This window comes from Temnothorax curvispinosus, unplaced genomic scaffold (assembly GCF_003070985.1).
Source record: "Temnothorax curvispinosus isolate PA1 unplaced genomic scaffold, ASM307098v1 QBEX01015203.1, whole genome shotgun sequence".
Lineage (NCBI taxonomy): Eukaryota > Metazoa > Arthropoda > Insecta > Hymenoptera > Formicidae > Temnothorax > Temnothorax curvispinosus.
In genome coordinates, this window is record NW_020224983.1 from 9388 (window position 1) to 14092 (window position 4705).

At 37.2% G+C, this 4705-nt stretch overlaps 1 long non-coding RNA gene across 1 annotated transcript; it reads left to right on the plus strand.

Moving 5' to 3' along the window:
- The first annotated feature begins 1213 nt into the window (after positions 1-1213).
- On the plus strand, positions 1214-3835 carry LOC112465446. The gene is made up of 6 exons (XR_003042021.1): positions 1214-1511; positions 1588-2013; positions 2175-2338; positions 2580-2900; positions 2991-3239; positions 3339-3835. It is a non-coding gene; the product is annotated as an uncharacterized LOC112465446 (long non-coding RNA).
- The last annotated feature ends 870 nt before the right edge of the window (positions 3836-4705 follow it).

Here is a 4705-nt window from a genome sequence, read left to right on the forward strand (position 1 = left end):
GTGTTTTTCAAAATTTTTAATTTGATCCAACGTCATTGGAAATTCAATGTCTTGGAGATTTAGCACCGACGTGTAATGAGGATACGACGATTCCCGTTCTGCATGTCTCTCGGCTGGATGCAGAGCAGCCGTCACTGACCATGCGAAACATGCATTGTCTATTGATCGCACGTTTATCACCGCCTTCTTCTTTTTAATTTCTCGCGGTCTTTCCACAAAACACCCCGCGTGCAATGGATTGTACTTGTTTACGTTAACAGTCAAATTGTGTATACGCGACAACGCCCACCGGCTATCACGTTCCTGGAATTCCTCCAGCGATGCTAGGGTAGGCTCGATAACGCGCGACACGTACCATTCTTGCAGATCGGATGTACGAAATAGTTCACAGTTTCTCGTAGCGATACTTTTATTCGCGCGTTTGTCGCCCGCAACAAATTCACCATTAAACATTGTGTTAATCTTTACATTGTCATGTCGTTGCATGACGTTCCGCACACGATCGAGTACAATGTCTCCCGCATCTTCGAGAAATTGATGAGGGTCGATGTGTTTGGAATTTATTACCGCACCAGTCAGTATACGAATTTTAAAAGCCGTATCTATCTCGCGCCATCTGAGTCCTGTCTCACTTGCACTGTATCCTGCACCCACATGCACGAAACGTTGACGTACCGAATCTTTCAGACCTTCTAGTCGTGCGATACGAGCGATCAATGACTGTTTGAGACCGATCGATAATCGCGGCCGTTTAATTCGGCTTTGTTCTTCCAACGATTCGATAAATTCGTCACATCGTTGCTCCCACGCGGTAAATTCTTCCCGCGAATTTAATAGGGTGGATTGCTCTAACAACTCTTGCTCCATGTTATTACACTATCCTCTTTCTAACACAATTTGTTGTGCTCACGACTTTCAATTCTCGACTACTGAGCGTACCCCCAGATTCGTCATTTTATATCTCACTAATGATGCATCGTTTGATTTTTTAGCATATCTAATTTCACCGTGATCTCAGCATCCGTACATTTGCGCTAACCGAAAAATTGCAAGATTTGCAGTTTTGCACGTGTTCGATGAAATCATCGCGAGACGCGTTGCGACATGTTCTTGAAAAAAGGTACCATGTCATTGACTTATGCGAAATTGCAAAATTTGCAGTTTTGCACGTGTTCGATGAAATCATCGCGAGACACATATGTTCTTGAAAAGAAATCATATTTGATGCCCGATGAGGTGATCTCATCACGAATGTTCTTGACAAAGATATCACATTTAACGTATATGTGGATTGTGGTGGCGGTCACCATGCAGCAGCCGTGCATTGGCGCTATTTTTGCAAGATTTGCAGTTTTCGGTATGTATAAATGGTCTACGAGGATTCTAGAGCGCAGTCAAGAGTTTGATACGGTTCGAGTACGTCGCAAACACTCTCCAGATACGATGAACACTCACGGTGCGAATTATTACGTTCCGATTGAAAATGAGTCGTGTACGAAACAGCATAATGAGTAAGTACCGTTATTTTGTATATAATTGTGCATAAACTGTTTACATACCTTTGCTTATTTATTTGTATTTTTTCAGTTTTGATAAACCCCGTTGTATGCCACGTATTTTGGGAAGGAGATTTGCCTTGACATCTACAGCTTACAAATATTTGGATGTGGGAATCAACGTGGGACCTATGTCCTTTGTGGATATACTTATTGGCGATAATCGAGGAAATCAGATAGTGTTAAGGTGGAAGCACATAAAATTACAGGAGCCATAGGCAGAATGCAGAAGCCATAGCGCATGCGCTGTGGTATTACTTTATCTGCCTATAGCAGAATGGCAGATATCATAGCGCATGCGCTATGGTTTCTGTATTCTGCCCATGGCTCCTGGATTTTCAATCTACATAAAAATACATAATGCATAGCCACAGGCATAGGCACATACATTCTCCTTGTAGTCGGTCCTTCTAGAAAAGTGATCAAGAACAAAGAACGGATTTATATTGATTAACACGTAAGTATTCTCATTATTTAAGTATCAACGTAATGAAATTACGAACTGACAGTGACCGTATATAATTATTAGTGTGAATTGTCTCAGTTTCGTAAACATAGTGTTTTGAGGTTAATTTGATTTTGTGTGCCGAAGTATCCAAATTGCTTTCTACTTTGAAGGCTCAGAGCTCCGCGACTAACAAGACGCAAGCAAACTCGAATCAAGACGCGTCGAAAGCTAAATCGGCGCAAGATCCGAAGACGGATAGCGAGACGTCGTCGAGTCCGAGGCGATCACCAGAAATTGTAATTTATTGTAAAATAAACGCATCTCATACTTTTCGGTAAGTTATACAGTTTAGGTGTAAAAATTCATTATTAAAACATTTTCTTGATTTGGTTAATTTTCTCGAATAATACTTTATTATTTGTATGTATCATTGAATATTTTTCACTTATTTTGATATTTGATGTTTGCGCTGTTTGGCCATTCTTTAACGTTTTTGCAATTAATTCATACAATTCTGAATGTGATTTTAATTCGAGAAGACTGCATTAGATTGAATTACATTTGTCTTTTCACAGAAATGGATGATTACGATTTGTTGTTAATTGCTCTGGTCAACATGGGAGCACTTTTGGTGCAACGTCGTAGAAACCGTGAACGTCATCGTCGCCGCCGCGCCGTCGGCGTGTCTGGGTACGACCAATTAACACAAGGAGAAGACAGCAAGGAGCGTTTTACAATCTTTTTCAGGAGATGAAAACAGATGAGCAAATGTTCCACAAGTATACACGTATGACACTGCCAACATTCCAGCACTTGATGGACATTGTTAATCCAAGTTTAATTAAACGAAGTCCACGGGCACTTGAACCAGAGCAAAGAGTTGCTTTTACATTGCGGTATATGTTCGGATTACTCGTAGTCTAACAATACATATGTGTAAAAACAGTTTGGCAATTAATATTATAATATTGATAATGATGTTACAGATTTCTGATTGGAGGCAAAGTTCCAGCAGTTGCTTTTGCCTATCGTGTTGGTTTATCAACAGTACATAAAATAATTAAAGAGACGTGTGACGTATTTGAAAGACTTTCTTGGTCCTATCTATCAACGAACTCCTTCAAGAGAAGAATATTTACAAATTGCTGAGGGTTTTTGGACATTATGGAATTTTCCACATTGCTTGGGGGCAATTGATGGAAACCGTGTCAATGCTCAATGCCCCCCTAATTCTGGTACGCTGTATTTTAATTATCACATACGATACAGCATCGTACTTTTGGCTGTGTGTGATCACAATTATCAATTCACTTTGGTGGATATTGGGTCAATAGGGAAGAACAGTGATGCGGGAATTTATGGGAACAGCTACTTGAATGTGACAAATGAGATGCTGGATATTCCAGAAGAAACCAGTTGCTTAAGCGGAACCGATATACAAGTGCCTTATTTTTTTATTGGGGATGAAGCATTCCCCATTGGAAAGCATTTGATGCGGCCATATGCTGGACGGTATTTGGGGGAACGCAAAAACATATTTAATTATAGACTTTCGCGAGCCCGGCGTATAATAGAAAATACATTTGGGATTTTGGCAAAAAAGTGGGGTATATATAACAGACCGATCGCTGCGATTCCTGAAAATATCAATAAATATATTTTGGCAACTGTATGTTTGCACAATTTCTTAAGAAACAAAGAAGGTAATATTTTACAATTTGAAAACAATGATGAAATTATTGAAAATAACGAAAATGGTGCATTTGCGACGCACATTAAAGACTCTCTTTGCAATTATTTTATGACCCCAAATGGAATAGTCAATTAGCAGCATGATCATGTAACAAGAGGACAAAATCAAGACTTTATCTACATGTAAACATTTGATCGATTACACACGTATCATATTGTGAAATGTAATGCTAATATGTATTTATTATGTGAATATAAAATAAATAGTACAAAATTTCTTTAATATTATTATTATTATATACCAGTACACATATATGTTATTACTAAAATTAATATCGCACAATCTTAAGACATGAGTATTATATGTATCTACGAATAAATGCAAATTATTTATTTTATCACAAAAATCATCTCGCTCACAGGTTTTCCTTTCTTCACAAAATTTTCATGATTTCTTGTTTCTTGACTTGTTTTATATCATCATCCAATTGTTCTAATTCCGCCATAACCAGATTGCAAAATAAAGTGTCTGGATCATTCTGCATTTGTGCACCATCTTTTTTAGAATTCAAATGCTCTACAACTGCTTGATTCAAATTAATAAAAGACGCTTCGAACTTATCGTTTTCGAAAGATCACCAGGCAATAAAACTTGACACGTTATTGAAGTTGACAAAACGAACGACGAAAATGCGTTAATTTAAGTCGCTAGGTTAAAATTGTATTTATACGAATAAAAATTTATATATATATATATATATATTATTATTGATACAATATGTTCGCGCGAATATGAAATTTTGTATTAATTATTAAAAATTTGATTGTCATTAATTGATAGATTAAAACTTAATTATGTAATTTGACGGTTGCGCTGATACCTAAGAATTTAAATTCGTGGAAATTATTACTAGTAAAAATCACGAATATGCATATACAAAGTAACTGACAGGTGAAAGAGTAATTCGACTGACAATAACAATGTTTATTTATATTAATTAATAATAAA